Here is a 20,508-nt window from a genome sequence, read left to right on the forward strand (position 1 = left end):
TTTTGCCCTTGTCCTGCCCCCCTTTGTTTTTGGCACTTTTTTGGGGGAGAAGGTACCACTTTTTGACCAATACCCACTCCCACTTGCCAAGGTAATCCATCAGAGGTTTTTCACCCCCCCCCCCCCCCACGCAACCTTTTGGGACACATCACAGGTCCCAAAAGGCTGTAGGACAATTCACAAAGCACAGTGCGGCTCACGTATGCTTAGTGGGCAGCCAGCTGTGAAGCCTCAAAGAATCAAAGCCAGCTGCTCCGAAGACCACCAAAGAAGTGGATCGAGTGAGCATGATGCTGGACCCATAGTGTCCTTTTATTAAAAGTCAGCAGCTACAGAATTTGTAGGTGTATGGTACTCTGCTGGATCTATAGTAAAAGAGGAACTTAATAAGGACAAAATTCATAAGTAAATGTTACTTGTACAAAATTAGGACGACTAGATATTTTTATGTTTAAAAGATATCCTATAAATCCTTGAACTGAAGTGTAAAACTCCAGCACCTCTAGTCACTTGTATACTGATTATGTTAAAGTCATTTGGTGTATCTCTTTACTCTTCACTCAGATCACACAGTCTAATGCCCATATACATGTTTAGAATATCGGAGAAATGATTGTCTGTTTTATTCTGCATGCTAGTCTTATATCAGAAGTGAGGAGGTTACTAAAGTTCCGAAAATTCTTAAACGACAGAAGAAAAATTCTGAAGAATGTAATGTAACTACTGGTTAAACGAAAATTGTACGATCTGGTATCATACAATAAACATTTTCGTGCTTGTCTCTTATTTTTTTGGATGATTGCTGTGTACTAGCAATCAGATTATCGTACGATCGCTTTAAAAGCAGCATTTTTCGAATGATATTCTGATCTTGTATATGGGGCTTAACTATTTTAACAAATTAGTGTGTTCGGTGACATACAAAGAGACACTACCTGGCACTGGTCTTTTGAATTACAGTAAACCAAAACCATTAATAATTATGTAACACATTGCCTTGTAAATAGGGATTTGCAAGTGGTATAGGGTGAGGAACGGGGTGGAAGCTCCAGGAGCCTGCAGGCAAGCCTTTACATGTAGGAGAAAGAAGAATATTTTGGTTCTCACCCCCAGCCTTCCCCATAAGCCACTTTATACCTGTATTTTCTTCTAATGAGTCAATATATGCCACTGATCTACCGGTATGTGCCACAATGTTACACATAAAGGTAACTATCAGCATGCATTTTTTGTAAGTATATAAATGAATAAAACCTGGTCTTCTGCATATAACCTATTGATTGCCTGAGAATGACCATCGGAAACAATGGTATTATCATAAGGGCTGGGTTGTGTCTTTTACTTGAAAACTGTGAAGCACCCTCCTAGTTAGGCAGCTAGGTAAATGTAATTTTTGGCTCCCTCTGTAATCAGGGGAACAGTGGCTGTTTAGTCTGGTCTGTCCAGGGCTTCACAAGCTGAGAGTTTGATTGCTTCCCCTGCCACTAGAAGAGGTTTCTGGAGTTTGGGGAGGGAGAATTCAAATGAGCAGTCTGAATATTTAGCTGGGCCTATCCGATCCCTGGGAGGTGTTCCCAGTTGGTGGCTGGGATGCTGTTAAATAGTCTGAAACTCTGAGGAATGTTCCCTTAGGTAATGGAGCTGTGAGCGGAGAGGAAGGGGATGCTTGCCCCTGGAGCCCTTTGTGTCACGGTGAGAGGTCAGGTTCAGAGACCAGTAGCTATAGCCGCAGATCAACCAACAGGATAGGTAAACAAGCAGATATTCATTGACTTAAACCCAAAAACCCACAATTATAGTGAAAAAATCAAGACCCAAAGAAATTACCCAAAAATAAAAATTATCAAATATATATAAAAGAAAAAAAATAAAATAAAGTCCCAATATGCAAAGTGTCCAAATAACGTGTCCAAACAAAGATCAATTTCTTGATAGGAAGACGCTTCCTACTCCACTGAAGAAGATGCAAATCAGTCACAGGTGCTCTTCAAATACCTCAAAAAACAAAATCTCAACATAGTATATTACCTTTTAAATCCCAAAACTAAAGTGCCACACGTGTATCATGCAAAAAAAAACACTCCAGTGTCACAGCACTCATGTGAGAAGAAAAAAAAAAACCAAAAAAAAAAAAAAAATTTTTATAAATATCACTGCAAACTATATATAAAGTGCATAATTACCCTAAAACAAACAGATTCCAGCTTGTAATCAACCACATATGTACAGAGTGTCCTTAGATTGGTATCCTCTTGTTCCTCAGGACCTCACAAACAGACCAGGAATCAGTATGTGAATTATAATCATATATAAAATTTATTGTAGCCACTTACATATAAAAACGATAAGATCAGCAAGACAGCATCAAACTCCTCATGCCCAGTATACGATCCCCTTTCCGTGTGTAGAGGGTCTCCCGATCACCAGGTAATTCCCCCTTGCTACTCCTATCCAGCACTATCACTTTGTAGCTCAGGGGGACACCTGAAGTGCACCGTTACTCTCCAGACCTCCAACACACAGGGATTCCAGAATCCAAAATGGCTGCACTTCCGGGAACGTCACGTGCCCTGGACGCGTTTCGTCTCTTCTGGACTTTGTCAACAAGGATACGGACATCAGGTTCCAGTTCTTTAAGTACCCACTCCTAACCTGGCGGAAATACCTCAGCGGCCATCTTACAAAGTGGAAAATTGAGATGAATGACTACCAAAGCTGATATACCATGCTAGATAGTCCATAGAGGAAGCAATATTACATCCCCACCCCATAGCTCTCATCCCTAAGTTATCCTCAAGCCATACTTCAGTCCCAAGGATAATTATACCACCTGCAGCCATTTTGGAAACTGAAAGAACAATTTTAAATAACCATAAGGTCGGGGGTAACACCACCCCTTCGCCATTGATTACAAAAATCTACAAATAATAAAATCATTCACAAAAATTATAAAATATTAAAGAATATTAGAAGTACATACTAAAAATTAAATTAAAAAAAAAAAAAAACTACATTTAAAAAAAAAATAAAAAAACTTTAAAAATTTAAATTACAAATCAGAAATAAAACAATTTAAATCCAAATCAATATTAAGACCCCTAGGTTTCAAGGTATTAAGTTTAAAGATCCAGAAAGTTTCATTACGGGATATTTCCTGTACTTTATTACATCCCCTCCAATGAGTATCAAGAATATCAATACCACAAAAACTCAGAGCACTAGGATCCGAATTGTGAAAATCACGGAAATGCTTTGAAACACTATGTTCCTTCCTTCCTTTTTTTATGTTCCCCACATGTTCTTTAAGTCGAAATTTAAGATCTCTTTTCGTTCTACCCACGTATTGGATTTTACAGGGACATTCCAACAAGTAGGTGACATACTTCATATTGCATGTTATAAACTTCTTGATCATAAACTCCTCCCCCGTAACTGTAGATTTAAACGTGGAGATCTTTTTCACTTTAATACCAGTCGTTTTACATATCCTACACTTCCTACATGGGAAGAAACCTGTTAATCCAAACATCCTTGATTTTCTAGGGGGGGAGATAATCCCTTTTACTAATAGGCCCCTCAAGTTATCACTTTTTCTATATATAAAGGAAGGTTTCTCAGGTAGCGTCTTGGCTAGAATATCATCTTTATGTAACATCGGCCAATATTTTCTAATGACATTCTCCACTTCCCTATACTGGCAACTAAATTTGGAGATAAAAGCGTATTCCATTGAACTTTTCCCCTCCCTCCTTTTTTTCTTAATATTTCTCTTCTCCTTCCCATCTCCCAAATACTTTCTACTTACTGCATATCTCATCTTCTCTAGAGAATCCTGATCATACCCTTTAGCAACAAAACGTTCCTTAATATATTCCGACTGTACAATATAGTCTTCCAGTCTTGTGCAGTTTCTCATAATACGAATAAATTGGCCTTTAGGAATCCCTTGAATCCACAAAGGATGGTGACAACTACTAGTCGGGATAAATCCATTCTTGTCGGTATCCTTAAAGAACGTTTTGAAGCACAATCTATTCTCATACTTGAAAACATGTAAATCCAAAAAATTGGCTCATTCCGTACTACTGCTAGTGGTGAAACTCAATCCCAATTTGTTATAACTGGTATTCACCAGAGCTCCTGATGGTGGAGATGGGTTTTGCTGCGTGTTAGTACCAGGTCGCAGTTCTTAGGATCACCCCACCAGGACGTGAGCAAGCCAGGATCCAGTAACTGATATGGCAGGTAAGGATCTAGCAGAAGAGTAGTCAGTAAACAAGCCAAGGGTCGGTAACAAGTGGTAGCAGGTTGAGATGAGGCAAAATCGTAGTCAAGGAACAAGCCAAAGGTCGGTAGCGAAGGTATGTACGGCAGCAGGAGAGACAAAGCGAGATACTGGCTGGAAAAGGCACAATAATCTGGCAACCAGGAAGTGCAGAGACATGGCTTAAATAAGGAAGTTCATGGGAGGAGCAAGGAGTTCAAGGTTCAGCAGAAAACAAGGCGCAAGGCAGGATTGTCTAATAGATCAGGCAGAGTGTTGTCCAGCATCCCAGGTAGCTCAGTGAGAAGAGTTACTGCCTGGCACAGTAGAGGTCCCAGGTTCAAGTCCAGGCCCTGACACCTTTGGACTGGATTACTTTACAAGAAGCTACACCTGATCTTGTTACAGGATTCTGTGAGTAGAGCCTCTTTACCTGTATTAACACTACTGCATGGCTGTGGACTGTTCCAGTTTGCCCTTACCTGTGTTAAAGATACTTCATGGTCCCCAGCTGTGAACCTGTGGACTGTTCCAGTCTCTCTTTACCTGTGCTAAAAGTGTTTTATGGTCCCCAGCTGTGAACCCATAGACTGTTCTAGTCTTTCTGTACTTGTGCTACTGAGAGAGAGGTGTCCCCTGTTAACAATACCTGATGTTTTGGAATATCCCTCATTTATTTATTATAGGTACTTATAGAGTGCTGTCAATTTACACAGTGCTTTACATATATATTGTACATTCACATCAGTCCCCAACCCTCAAGGGGCATACAATCTAAGGTCCCTAACTCACATTCATACATACACATACTAGGGCCAGTTTAGACAAGAGCCAATTAGCATACCAGCATGTTGGAGGAAACCAGAATAAACCCACGCAGGCACAGGCAGAACATGCAAACTCCAGGCAGGTGGTCCCATGGCTGGGATTTGAACCAACAACCCTAGTACTGCCAGGCGGAAGTGCTAACCATTTAACCACTGTGCTCTGTCCGTCAGCTCACATTCCTCTCTTCATTTCCTGCAACACAAGTCTATTAGGCATCCAAATGATCTATTGTGTTTTAAAACTGTTACACTTCCTTGTACAGCAAGCAGAGTGCAAGCCGTGCTGTGATTGTTGTACTAGAGCATTTTTAAAATTCTTTATGTAGCGCTACCCCTTAAGAACCGCTGAATATTTTTAGGTTCCCTGTCTGTTAAAAGCCTGATTTGGAAGCACAACCCCTGCTGACACCACTGTAAAACCTTGGCCAGGAAAATCCACTGGTCCTGGGACACAAAGTAATCACACAGATTAGGGTAAACGAATATTTTGCTTTTATTGAGATCAAAGAAATGGTGCAAACACAAAATAACAGCAATTGTGTACTGCTGCTAGACACTCTGCAAAACCTAGTCTAATAATCAAACACAGTATCCCTTCCAAAGAAAACCCAAAATGTCCTGCAGGACCTGAATTTAAACACTAATCCCTACACTGAGATGCAGTATCCTTCCCAAAAATGAGCTGTAGCAGGCTATCAAGAATTTTGGCTAACTCATTTTTGTATTCTCCGTTGTCTGGGAACAGGATTTAACTAGGAGAGGCACATGCAGATTGTTAGGGATCCGGGTATGACCAGAAATGTGTGGGAACACAGGTGTAGTCAGGGCTGGAGGGGTGGAATGGTCAGGCAGGCCGTTTGGTACTGTTAAGCACCGCCTGGCGGCGTCTCTAGCAGCCCACAGCATGGGGTTCCTCAGGGCGCGGGGTCTAAGTCCCAATCTGCTTATTCACCAGGGCCCCTGATGGTGGGGATGGACTTGGAGCAGACTGAGACCAGGTCGCGACCCCTGAGTACGTCCGGCAATGGTAGAGCGTGTCGTCAGAGGTGTGCGGGGAAAGGAGCCTGACGTGAAGAGGCTGGCAGACCTGGTAACAGGGACAGATCCATGAGGGATGGATGGATCGTCTGGGTAGCGTAAAGCGTAGTCAAGCAGGCCAGGTCAGCAACATGCGGGCAGCGAATGGTCAGGGTCACATGCCGGGTTCAGTAACTCATGGGCAGCGTGGTACAGAGGATCAGGCAGAAGGATGGTCAGGCAAGCCAGGGTTTAAAAAGGAGACGGTCAGCAGGGTCAGGAACAATGCAGAGGTCGGCAACAGAAGATTCACAGGATACCAGGTACAGGGGCTCATGGGAAACAAACACCAAGGCACTGATTGCAGGCCTGGTCCTGCTTAAATAGACCTCCTGCAGTCAGCCTCAGGTGATGGCTTGATTTCAGGAGTGAGACCCTGGCTGCTCAAAGCACCCTCTGTAGGAGCTAGTACTGCAGCCCACAGAGCAAGTGAGCCACAGCACCACCAGTGGTGAGTCCATTCCTGACAGAGATGCTAATATCCCCTTTAATATCACTCCAGAATATAAAAAGTAAAACAACTCTGCACGCATGTTGGAACCCTAGTTGGTGCACATTAACCACTTGCCTACAGGACACTTTTACCCCCTTCCTGCCCAGGCCAATTTTCAGCTTTCAGCGCTGTCATATTTTAAATGACAATTCAGTCATTCAACACTGTACCCAAACTAAATTTTATCATTTTTTGGAGACAAATAGAGTTTGCTGTTTGTCATATTTAATCACCCCTGGAGTTTTTATTTTTTGCTAAACAAACAAAACAAATCTTGAAAAAAAAGTATTTCTTAGCTTTGTAAATATGTGATTTTTCTCCTTCACTGATGTGCACTGATAGGCTGCACTGGTGGGCACTGATAGGCAGCATTGATGGGCACTGATAGGCGGCACTGATGGGAGGCACTGATAGGCGGAATTGATGGGAGGCACTGATAGGCAGCACTGATGGGCACTGACAGGCATTGCTGAGGAGGCACTGATGGGCACTATTGGTTGCACTGATGGGCCTACACTGATCATCAGTAGAAATGCCGCTTACCGGCTGTCCTTTCCTCATTCACTGTCAGCATGAGGAGAGGACTTTCAATAACTGACATTTCCTGTTTACATGTGATCAGCTGTGATTGGACACAGCTGGTCACATGTAAAAGGTGGCTCTGGTTGGCCCCCTACTTGGACACATGATTAGCTGGCTCCTCCCACTCTTGCTAACATCATGCCGCCGCTGCCGAAGAATGGAGCCATCTTGGTACTTTGCTTTTATCTTTTCATATATTGTGTTCCACATGTATATTTAACTTCTGATGCAATAAAAATACTACACTATATACCATCTCTGGGCTCCTGTGGTAAGCTATTCTTCTAGGGCAGGGTCCACCTCAGTTTTTGCCTGTGGCGGAGCAGTTCATATTATATCCTCTGGCTGTCTCTTGGTTCCATGATGTGATGTGCATACATACTATTTACCAGTAGCTTTCTGGTGAGTTTACATCTGGCAGAGGTGGTGGATTCCCTCACTTGATTATCATCACATTTTATCCTTCACCTACGATTGCTGTGCCTTGTAGTCCTACGGACATTAATATATGTTTATGGACTATATTACAATATTTGATTATCACCATTTGTCTATCATCGTGATTGCTGTGTCTTGTAGTCCCACGGACATTATTATATTTTACAGACTATTTTATATATATATTTTTTCACTTTATATGGTGCACTTGACTGTTACACCTGATATTATATATTTATTATTTTAGCGTTGCACTTCCATACCATATACCTATAGGGATTGTTACCTCTACCTTGTGTGCTAGCTGCTTTTATTTATCTATTTATTTCCAGCGCTCACCTACAGTGAGGAACAGAAGTATTTGAACACCCTGCGATTTCGCAAGTTCTCCCACTTAGAAATCATGGAAGGGTCTGAAATTCACATTGTAGGTGCATTCCCACTCTGAGAGACAGAATTTACAAAACAAATTCAGGAAATCACATTGTATGATTTTTAAAGAATTTATTTGTCTTGCACTGCTGAACATAAGTATTTGAACACCTGAGAAAATCAGTGTTAATATTTGGTACAGAAGCCTTTGTTTGCAATTACAGAGGTCAAACATTTCCTGTAGTTCTTGACCAGGTTTGCACACACTGCAACAGGGATTTTGGCCCACTCCTCCACACAGATCTCCTGTAGATCTGTCAGGTTTCGGGGCTGTCGCTGAGCAACACGGAGTTTCAGCTCCCTCCAAAGATGTTCTATTGGATTTAGGTCTGGAGACTGGCTAGGCCACTCCTGAACCTTGATATGCTTCTTACGGAGCCACTCCTTGGTTATCCTGGCTGTGTGCTTCGGGTCGTTGTCATGTTGGAAGACCCAGCCACGACCCATCTTCAATGCTCTGACTGAGGGAAGGAGGTTGTTGCTCAAAATCTCACAATAAATGGCCCCATTCATCCTCTCCTTAATACAGTGCAGTCGTCCTGTCCCCTTCGCAGAAAAGCACCCCCAAAGCATGATGTTACCACCCCCATGCTTCACAGTAGGGATGGTGTTCTTGAGATGCAACTCATCCTTCTTTTTCCTCCAAACACGACGAGTGAAGTTTAGACCAAAAAGTTCTACTTTGGTCTCATCTGACCACATGACTTTCTCTCATGCCTCCTCTGGATCATCCTGATGGTCATTGGCAAACTTCAGATGGGCCTGGACATGTGATGACTTGAGCAGGGGAACCTTCCGTGCAATGCATGATTTGAAACCATGACGGCGTAGTGTTCGACTTTTGAAACTGTAGTCCCAGCTCTCTTCATGTCATTGACCAGCTCCTCCCTTTTAGTTCTGGGCTGATTCCTCACCTTTCTTATCATCAGTGATACCCCACGAGGTGAGATCTTGCATGGAGCCCCAGTCCGAGGGAGACTGACAGTCATCTTTAGCCTCTTCCATTTTCTAACAATTGCTCCAATAGTTGATCTATTTTCACCAAGCTGCTTGGCAATTGCCCCGTAGCCGTTTCCAGCCTTGTGGAGGTCCACAATTTTGTCTCTGGTGTCTTTTGACAGCTCTTTGGTCTTGCCCATGGTAGTAGTTGGTGTCTGACTGACTGTGGGGTGGACAGGTGTCTTTAAAGAGCTCAGACAGGTGCTACTAAGTTAGATTAATGAGTGGAGTAGAGGTGGACTTTTTAAAGGCACAGTAACAGGTCTTTGAGAGCCAGAATTCTTGCTGTTTCTTAGGTGTTCAAATACTTATGTTCAGCAGTGCAAGACAAATACATTCTTTAAAAATCATACAATGTGATTTCCTGATTTTTTTTTAAATTCTGTTTCTCAGAGTGGGAATGCACCTACAATGTGAATTTCAGACCCCTCCATGATTTCTAAGTGGGAGAACTTGCAAAATCGCAGGGTGTTCAAATACTTCTGTTCCTCACTGTATGTCCCATGTGTCTTGCAGCTACCACCTATTAAACACCTCAATTGCACCTGCCCTTATTGCACTGTGGAATTTATTCGTCATAAGTGCAACATAAGCGCTGAGATGAGCTGTGATGCCAGCCACTGATGTGTATAGGATACAGATCTGGCTGTGGCGTAGTGCACACGAGGTGTACATGGGACTTTTTCTGCCAGATTCCCACATGTGAATGAGCCCCAAGTCAGTTGACTCTTGAGGACCTGTTCACACCAAAATGCAATGAAAATGCCATTTGTTTACATGTGTTTTGCATTTTTACATGTGTTCAGATTCATTTTTCTTTTTTCACCTTTTATTTACTTTTTTTTTTTCACGAGCATTGTGTTTACACACATTTGTGTGCGTTGCATTGCAAAAAACACAGCCCTTAACAGCATGTCTTTGGAGTGTGGGAGGAACCCCAGGCAGGCACAGAACATGCAAACACTGTGCAGGTAGTGCCAGTTTTTAGGATTCAAACCGGTGACCCTAGGGCTGCTAGGTGGAAGTGCTAACCACTTAGCCCCTGTGTTTTCTCTCTCTTGACATGCCCTTATCCACTGTTATCTGCAGCTGTGACCCAGTGAAAAGGCCTGCACTGATACTTTTTAAATAAGTGAACTTTTATATATTGTATGTTGCTTTGTTTTATCTTGTTGTACTACTGTATTATAATAATTATATAATGTAATTATATATGTTATATATAATATATCTGTATAATATTCTATATTGCATCTGTGTAAAAAATGTACACTGTGCTTAATAACAATACTGCAATTCTCGTTTTGTAACAATATTGCAATTCTCGCTTTATAAAAGAGATACTATGCATTTAAACTCAATCCAATACTAGTTTGAGACCAAGCATTATTGGATAAATGCTATGTAAAACTACAGATAAATGACAGGTGTTCTATTATTATTATTATTACTACGAGTTTATATAGCGCCAAAGGGTTTGCTCAGCGCTGTACAATAGGGGGGACAATACATGGCACAGTACAACAACAACAAACAACGTACGAGGGGTAAGAGGGCCCTACTCTTACGAGCTTACAATCTAGTTCTATAATTGGTGTACAAAAAGACTCATGCTGGTATACTCCAGAAAAAAAAAGATTTTCTTTTTTGTCTCTGTTGATTTTCTACAAAACCATTTTTTTATGTGAATCTTGTAAATGCATTTGTTATGTTTCAATGATGTACCAGGAAATATTGTCCATTTCATGGAGAGCACATTAATCAAAGTTGTACCCTTCCCATTGGCGGACAAAATTGTGGAGTGTGCAAGCACTTTATACAATGTTATCAACATTGGTCGGAAGCAGGTGTATAGCACCTCTAAAAATTCTTCACTTGTTAGATAATGTTCCAAATGTGCACACCACAAAACCTAGCCTAGCCCTGGTTAAATAATAATTGAAAAACGTTTTCTTCAAATCCAGGTGTCTTTTGGGAAAAGGCTTAGACTTCTTTCACACGAGCGTTCCGTAGGTCCGTCTTTCATCTGTCAGTTTACAGATGAAAAACGGATACCCATGTATTTCTGTGGACTAGCAGATGTAAACGGATGTTCATCCGTTTACATCTGTTAACCACTTGCGCTCCTGAGGATTTACCCCCCTTCCTGACCAGGCTATTTTTTGCGATACAGCTCTGCGCTACTTTAACTGATAATTGCGTGGGCATGTAACGCTGCACCCATATTATTATTATTATACAGGATTTATATAGCTCCAACAGTTTGCTCAGTGCTTTACAATATAAAGGGAGACAATACAGTAACGATACAGTTCAATACAAGAGGGTTAGGAGGGCCCTGCTCCTTGGAGATTTCAATCTAAGACAGAGGGGCTGGTGGTACAAAAGGTAATAACTGTGTGGGATGATCTGATAGGAGGAATGGAAGATTCTGTTATTAGCTGAAGGCGGGATAGGCTTCCCTGAAGAGATAGGTTTTCAGAGATCGCCTAAAAGTGGGCAGTGTAGGCGATAGTCAGATAGATTGGGGTAGAGAGTTCCAGAGGATGGGGAAGGCTCTGGAGAAGTCCTGGAGACGAGCATTGGAGGAGGAGACAAGGGAGCTAGAGAGCAGGAGGTTGTGGAAGGAGCAGAGAGGACGGTTTGGGTGATATTTGGAGACAAGATTGGTGATGTAATTTGGAGCAGAGTTATAAATGGCTGTATATGTTATTGTTAATGTTTTGAATTTTATAATATTGGGTAATGGGAAGCCAGTGGAGGGATTGGCAGACAGCGATGGCAGATATGGAACGGCTAGTAAGGTGGATGAGTCTGGCAGCAGCATTCATGATAGACTGAAGAGGGGATAACCTGCCATTAGGTAGGCCAATGAGAAGAAGGTTACAACAGTCAAGGTGAGAGATAACAAGGGAATGAATAAGTTGCTTAGTGGTATCAGACGTTAAGAACGGGCGTATCTTGGAGATGTTGCGGAGGTGAAGTCTACAAGATTTGGACAGTGATTGGATTTGGGGCTGAAAGGACAGATGGGAGTCTAGGATTACACCTAGTACCCTGGCATGAGGGGAGGGACTGATGGTTGTGTTATTGATCTTGATGGAGAAGTCAGGGGAGGGGGCATGGGCTGCAGGGAATAGTATGAGCTGCATTTTGGAAAGATTTTGTTTGAGGAAGTGGAGTGACATCCATGCTGTTATGTCACTTAGTAGGTTAGTAATGCGAGAGGAGACTGAAGGGGTGAGGTGAGGAGCAGAAAGACAGATTTGTGTGTCATCAGCATAGAGATGGTACTTAAAGCCATGGGAGTTTATCAAGTGACCAAGGGAGGAGGAGATGGAAAAGAGAAGAGAAGGGGTTCAAGGACAGAACCATGAGGGACCCCTACAGAAAGAGGGAGTGGAGAGGAAGAGCTAGAGCTATAGGTAACACTGAAGGAGCATTGCGATAGGTAGGAGGAGAACCAGGAGAAAGCAGAGTCTTGGAGGCCAAGAGAGTGGAGGGGATAGTCAACATCAAAAGCCGCAGAGAGGTCAAGTAGTAAGAGTACAGAGTAGTGGCCATTGGTTTTAGCAGTTAGTGAATCATGAGTGAGCTTTAATAGGGCAGTTTCAGTGAAGTGTAGTGAGCGAAAGCCAGACTGTAAAAGGTCAAGAAGGTTGTTGTCGCTGAGGTGGGAGCTCAGGCGATTGTAGACTAAGCGTTCTAAGAGTTTAGAGGTAAACGGGAGCAGGGAGATGGGTCTTAAGTTGTTCAGCGAGGGCTTTTTACGTATGGCAGTGATCTGTGCATGCTTTAGAGGGGTGGGGAAGGCACCATTAGAGAGGGAGAGAATGAAGATGTGAGTGAAATTTACGTCTTTTTTTTCCCCACAAATTGACCTTTCTTTCTGTGGTATTTGATCGCCTGTGCGGTTTTTATTTTTTTTGCGCTATAAAGAAAAACACTGACAATTTTGAGGAAAAAAAACAATATTTTTGAATTATATAAAACATGTCCAGTAAAAAAAATTTTAAAATCAAATTTCATCATAAATTTACACCAAAATGTATTCTGCTACATGTCTTTGCTAAAAATGTATGTAAACAAATGTTAACAGATGAAAAATGTATGTAAACAGATGAAAAATGAATTAAAACAGATGTAAACAGATATAAATGGATGTGAACAGATGAAAAACGGATGGAAAATGTATTTAAACTGATGAAAAAACTGATGTAAATTGAAGAAAAACTGATGAAAACTAATGTTTTTTCTTTGAAAAAACATGACTGAACTGACAAAAAACACAGAATGCCTGTGTGAAAGTACCCTTACTGATAGATGTGAAGAGAGGAAAGGCCTCATCAGCAACTATTACATATAGTGCTCAGCATACATGAGTGCACCCCAAAAGATTTGTCAGAAAACCTTTACTTTACTTTCAGAATTAACATTTTCTATGGGACACTATACTACAAAATACTCCCACAATTGTGGTCCATTGATTGCAAACAAAATTTGTTAATTTGCACACACAAAAGAGTATTTTTCCTAACAAATTCATTCAAAACCATGTTGCAAAAATTAATACAACCCCAATGAAAGTTTTAGGAGCAAAGCTACATTTTTGACAACAAAATCCTAATTAACAAGAATTCAACTACAGGTGAGTCAAATTATTCATTAAACAGGTGTCCAGCAGATAGTTGACTATAAAAAGGTGTTACATAACAAAGAAAACCCCTTCCCATTTGTCAGCAATGACACCACATGGAAGAGAAATGTCACAAGGCCTGAGGAAGAAAATAATTTATTTTTACAGGAAAGGTGAAGGCTACAAGAAGATTAGCAAAGCTTTACTTATCAGTCAGAATACTGTAGCAAAAGTGATACAAAAATTTAACAAAGCTGGAATTGCAACTATCTCACAGAGATGTCCAGGCTGTCCACGGAAGTTAACACCTCAACAAGAGCATCTGCTGATGAGAAGGGTTGAAGAAAATTGCCATGCAAGTTCACTGCAGTTAGTTATAGAAGTAGAAAGCCCAACTTTGGTGATTGTTTCCCGTGACACAATATGGCGTACACTGCAGAGGAATGGTATGCATGGGTGTCATCCACGAAGCCTCTCCTAAAGCCCATGCACAAGAAAGCCTGCCTAGAATTTGCCAAGGAACATGCTGGAAAAGAAGACTACTGGGACTCTGTATTCTGGAGTGATTAGACCAAGATAAATTTTTTTGGAACTGATGGCTTCAAAACTGTATGACGTCACAAAGATGAGGAGTACAAAGAAAAATGCCTACAGTGAAACATGGTGGTGGCAGTGTCCTTCTGTGGGGCTGTATGAGTGCTGCTGGTGTCGGAGAGCTGTATTTCATTGATGGTATCATGAATTCACAGATGTACTGCTCTATATTGAAAGAGAAGATGCTACCATCACTTGCCTTTGGTCATCGTGCACTTTTCCAACATGACAAAGATCCAAAACACACATCTAAGGCCACTGTTGTATTTCTGAATAAGAAAAGGGTGAAAGTGATTCAGTGGCCAAGTATGTCTCCTGATCTGAACCCAATCAAACACCTATGGGGAATTCTGAAGAGACAAGTTGAGCATCACTCTCCATCCAGCATCCAGGCTCTAAAAAGAGGTCATTCTTGAAGAATGGAAAAAGATAGATGTTGCAATATGTTGCCAACTTGTTCATTCCATGCTTAGAAGACTTGGTTCTGTCCTTACAAATGATGGATGTCATACAAACTATTGTATGTAGTAGGTTTTGTTGTGGGGTGTATTAATTTTTGCATCAACAAATTTGAGTACAACTGAAGATTTTGTAATCTGAGTTATATTATTAACCTTACTTTCATGTAATGAGCTAAACAAATGTTCTATAAAACTCAGTTTTGTAAAAATTATGGAAATTGCTTATGTGTTCATTGAGATATTGATTAATATCTTACTTTTCAAAAGGGGTGTTTTCATTTATGCTAAGCACTGTATATAGAAAGAGCTCACCATGTTCAGTTAAAGAGCTCAGACTCCAAACTTTCAAAAACAAAGGGCCAGTTTACTGCCCTTCAAACTTTAGGGGGACCAAACTATGGCCAGTGGGAGTAGAAAATGATCTGGCATCGATGGGAGTAAGCCATGCCATAGGCTTGATGGACAGTGGGAGTAAAAAAAAGAATTACATCATTGGTGTCAATGGGAGGAATAGTGCCCCATCGTCGATGTTAGTGGGAGGATAGTTCCACATCATTGGTGTCAGTGGGAGGAATAGTGCACCATTGTCAGTGTTAGTGGGAGGAATAGTGCCCCATTGTTGGTGTCAGTGGGAGGAATAGTGTCCCTTGTTGGTGTCAATGAGTGAATTAGTGCCCCATCGTGGGTGTAAGTGGGAGGAATAGTGCCCCATCATTGGTGTCACTGGAAGGAATAGTGCCCCATCTTTAATATCAGTGGAAGGAATAGTGCCCTGCCTTTAGTGTCAGTGGAAGGAATAGTGCCTCAAGGGCCAGATAAAGGCAAGCAAAGGGCCACATTCGGCCTACGGGCCACAGTTTGGAGACCCCTGGTCTATAGCAACAAAGTTTTAATTGCTATCATGTATAGTCATTAAAGCTATTGAAAACTACTTTTTATCATCATAAAATTTTGTACCATTGTTTGGTGGCATTTGGATCCAAATGTGCTTGCCATCCATAGCACCTATGCAGTGAGGAAAATTACTATTCTTATCAAATCCTTGCTGATTTCCAGCTACTGCTCCTGAGTGGGCTGCAGCATCACAATAGCTTTCAGTTTATCCTATATAACCTTACTGTTTCTTGCAAAATAAAGTGTACAGTATGGTGGCTGTTCCTAAAGAAAAAAGGGAAATGGAGGGAGGCAAAGGACTCTCCAGTTGTGTAATACCTAGACCTGGCAACATGCATTTTCCACACCTAGCATACTGGAGTTAAAGAACAATCCATAAGCTTGGTTTTGCGATTTTTATTAAGGAGTTAAACTTGGATGGGGTCTAGGGGTATATGGGATGCCGAGGAACTGTAGAACTTGAGGACAACTCCTTAGCAACTATGTACAAACAAATGCAGATTTAGCAACAGCCTCTCTCCATGGAGCACTAGAGCCCCTTTGGTGTACCTCATCAGACTCTGGATGATTCCTCCTCTTCACCCAGGTGCCTTCAGGGTATTTCTGGGCAAGGGGGCTCAAGAACTGTCAATCTGATACAGTCCTAGATGAGTAGCTAGTTGGGTCTTGCACGTTACCACCCTCTCCCTTTATCTGGCCCAGGGGGTGTAAGAGTACTCACACTGTCCTCATCTGTCAGCTTAGTGGGTTGGTGGCTGCCTTCAGGCCTTTCACTGAGCTGGCTCCTTCCCTGCTACACAGGCTGTCCTCCTCAGGAGACGTTGAGGGAGTAGAGATCCTCTACTCCAGCAACCAGCCTGTAGGTAGGCCCCCTCATTGTAGCCTCCCAGGCTACACACTCCAGCCTTCCTCACTAAATCTTTCACCTGACACTGCTCACCTCCCACCAGACTATGCCACATTTGAGAGTTGCCCTGGTCACCATGCCCAGTCTCCTGCCAGGGAATTGCCAAAGTCCTTCAAACATGAAGATCCAGGCCTCCTCCCTTCCCTCACCCCTCCTCCAGAAAACTCTCAGGTTTCAGGAGAGGTGGGAGGGCTCCAGAAACCCTGACCTGATAGAGCTTCCCAGCCTGTCCTGAGGTAGCCTCACTACCTCAAACCCAGGCTGACTCATCCCCAGGCTGCTACTCAGCCTCTATCTAAAAAAAAAACTTCCTAACTAACCTAGAGGGCATTACATATGCATGACACGCACAGCTATTAATAATCTTCTACATAATATTATTCAAGGGGGCAGTTTAGTGACCCTGTAGTGTCTGCTATTGAGACCCAGCTTCTATTTCATTTTATCCCCTTGCCTCTCCCCTTTCCCATCACATGACTGGACAGAAGACATCAGAAAAGGGTGTCTGAGAAAAACAGTGGCAGGTTTGCTTTAAATATGGTGTTTGGGTAGAACAACAGCTCAGTAGTCAGTATAGAACACACATAAAGAAGACCTATACCAGACAGGCAGAGGGTAAAGAACTATACACAAATATTTCCTATAATGTCCCTGAACCTAATCTTTTCCCCATTACTGATGTACTTTGCCTCGGTCCACACTGTGGGCAGGGGAATTTGTAGACAAGATAGTGCTCGACATAACTTCAGATTTTGGTTGAACCGCATCACCAAAATTGTTTGTGCTTGTGGCAGATTCCTACTACACAGAAAATGGCACCCATCCCAACCTATACCCAGCCTTAGCAGTAAGGTGCACATGAAAGGGCAATGCACACAAAGGATTTCCCAGCAACACTTACCAACCAGCCAGCGAAACAACCAATTTGGCCCTGTCTAACAGCTTGCGTTAAAAACAGAGTGTGTTGTTTGCAAACATTTGCAAGTACATGCGTAGGCCACAGTCCCACGTCAAGGGTCCTCTGAAAGGACGGAATCCTCCAGGCACACCTTCCTTAAACCTATCTATTGATACATGTGCTCCTAGTTTGGAGGCTTTTGAAATTTTAGTTAAGTTCACAGTATACAGAGGACCCTTGGCGCGGGACTGTGGCTTACGCAAGTAAGTGCAAATAAGTGCAAACAATACCCTCTGTTTTGTACTGCAGTGGATGTGGAGATCGAGATGTCACCACCCTGCCTCTCCGCTGCATCCAGTTGGAGAACGCCTTGCCTTCATTAAGAAAATTGCAAGGTGTTCTGTGAATGCTGCCCATGCTGAATCGGCAACCCCCATGGTTACTATGTAGCAGTGCAGCCACTCGACATGGACCCGGAATACAGTGGCAATCACTGTAGTAGTGGTGTCTACGATAGTGATTTCCAGATTCCACAGGAATCCTATACGTATAGTATATGCATAGCTATATTGGTCACCACCCCACCTCTCCAAATCATCCAGTCAGAGAACATTTTGCATTCACTGATATTGTGCAATTGTGCCGAGCAGTGTCCAACCCCCTGTATTCATAATGCAGCAGGGCAGCTGCTTAGCACAGGGTCCGGAAGCACATGGAGATCACTGACCCCCCAGCCTCCTCTGCTGTTGCTGTCATCTTCAGTTCACAGCTAGGTCGGTCCTAGCAACCAATTACCAGCTTGTAAATATGAAAAGTTAATTTGGCCAGCTCCTCTTCCGGCCCTCCGTCCTGAGCTCTGCTGCCTTCCACTCTCCGCTATGCACTGAGGATGACAGCAGTAGCGGAGGAGGCTAGGGGAAAAGGGGGGCAGAGAACAATACTGGGGGGGGGGGTGATGTGCAAAGGACACTGCTATGGGCAGGGCCAACCCTATAGCAGTGTCTTCTACTGTCCTCCATATCACCCCCCTCCCCACAGTAGTGTCCTCTGCCCCCCTTTCCCCCATAGCAGTGACCTCTAGCCCCCCTTCCCCCTACCAGCAGTGTCCTCTTCCCCCCCTTCCTTCCCGTGGACAGGTATTTTAAAATCTAAATTCCCAGCAAGTGGTTGGGGATTGGGATTTTTCTGTCTTCCCCCTACCCTGGTGCCCTAAGGCAGCTGCCTAAGCAGCCATATGCTGGCACTCAGCATATGGTTGCTTATGCAGCTGCCTTAGGTCAACAGGGTAGCTGAGGGGCAGAAAAATCCCAGTCCCCAGCCACTTGCTGGGAGTTCAGACTTTTAAAATACCTGCCTTCCAATGATCCCCTTTATTGTCCTCCTGGATCAGCTGAAAGCTAGCATCTCCTCCTTGTCCTCCCACCAGCGTACCAGGGGATCGGTTCTAGTAAACGCCTCCCCCGCTGCTCCTCCTTGTTCCTCCTTTTTTTCTTGTGCCTGGCCCTCCCCCAAGTTCTCCCCTTTAAACAGGGCTCCTAAAAAAATTGTGAAAAATAATAAAAAATAAAATTGTAAAATTAAATACTACTGACACCATCCACTGCTCTACTGACAATGTCCACTGCTTTACTGACTGACACTGTCCACTGCACTACTGATTTTTAAGGTAGGCTAAGTTTGTATTTTTACAGTGACATTTGTTTTATTATATTTTTCTACAATTTCCTTACTATTTATTCAGGCTTTGCTAGTTAATGTGTTTTTTTTTTAAATGGCGCTGAACCCCAGTCATCTTCGATCTCTTTCAAGTGGTTCAGGTACATCTCCACCTCTCAAAGGTTGCCTACCCCTGGTATACAGTATGTATAGTTATACTGGTCCAAACTTATGTAAAAATGATATACCTGGAATAAACACATATATTTAAAAGGTCATTTGTAGGATTAATGCTTTTCTGATTTCATTCATGGTTTAGTATGGCACAGAAAAAAGGGGAAATTGTGTAGTGAATTTTGCAGTTAGAAGAATGTGAAGAAATTGTCGTTGTTAAGCAGCATTGCGGAAGTGACTTGCATGAGATTATTGCACCACACCTTCCTTCTTCTTACACTATGCCTGAATGGTAGCAGTAAATCAGCTCCGCTTTACATTTCTTCACAGGTCATTCTACCTGCTTTCTACCTGTTGTAAGACATTGGTGAGAAATACTTTCTTCATTCTGATAACATGAATTCTAATCCTGTTTGAGTGCAACTATATATTAGAAGTGGACAAGTATGCCAAAAGGTAATAACATTTCACTGTAATGTTTTTATTGACTTTGTTTGATGTCTCGGTAGACTTTAGATAACTGCTCTGATGTGCTGATAAGAATATTCTTGTCACTTAGCATGCTAAGATGCTGCAGACTTAAACAGGAACTGTTTTATGGGAAACTTTGGCAATATTTAGCAAACAGATAAATACACCATTTAAATACAAATAAAGAAGCTTTTAAACCTGTAATTTACATTTATGTTCATACAGTTCAGAAGTTTGGACAGCCCTGTCAGGCAGCAGAGACAGCCTGCAACCTCAAATTTCAGTGCTGCAGTTAAAACTGAAGTATGGCCACAGCTTTGTGGTTCACGGGGATGCACTTACTTGTGATCCAGAATCAGCCGACATCAGGCTAAAGCCCGCTGTTGGCTGATGACACAGTCACTGCAGGCTCTGGAAGAATCCTGACGATATTGTTCGGATCCATCCACAGCTCGGATTGATAGCTGGCTCCTTGCACTCAGCGTGTGGCTGAGAGCCAAAGCCAGCTGTGCCCTCCCCCTCTCCAGTCTAGCACTCCAATGAGTGTTGGAGAGGCAGAGTGGAGAGCAGAGACTGACAGTCATCGCTCTCCACTCAGAGCTGACAGAGAACTGAGTGATCAGCGGTGATGTGATTGCTCGGTTCTCAGTCTTAGAGCTGTCAGAGAACAGCTGCAGAATGGAGATGAGTATGTATGTTTTTTTT

At 42.6% G+C, this 20,508-nt stretch overlaps 1 protein-coding gene across 1 annotated transcript in view; it reads left to right on the forward strand.

Annotated features, from left to right (window-relative positions):
• Window positions 1–19,623: 19,623 nt before the first annotated feature.
• Window positions 19,624–20,508, forward strand: part of LOC149439107 (uncharacterized) — a 44,191-nt gene continuing 43,306 nt past the window's right edge. The window contains exon 1 of the mRNA XM_089659442.1: window positions 19,624–19,788. The gene's annotated coding sequence lies outside the window, so the exon portion shown is untranslated. The remainder of the gene's footprint in view (window positions 19,789–20,508) is intronic.

The sequence above is a fragment of the Staurois parvus genome, unplaced genomic scaffold (genome assembly GCF_062004578.1).
Source record: "Staurois parvus isolate SC_StPar_1 unplaced genomic scaffold, SC_StPar_1.0 ptg001158l, whole genome shotgun sequence".
NCBI lineage: Eukaryota > Metazoa > Chordata > Amphibia > Anura > Ranidae > Staurois > Staurois parvus.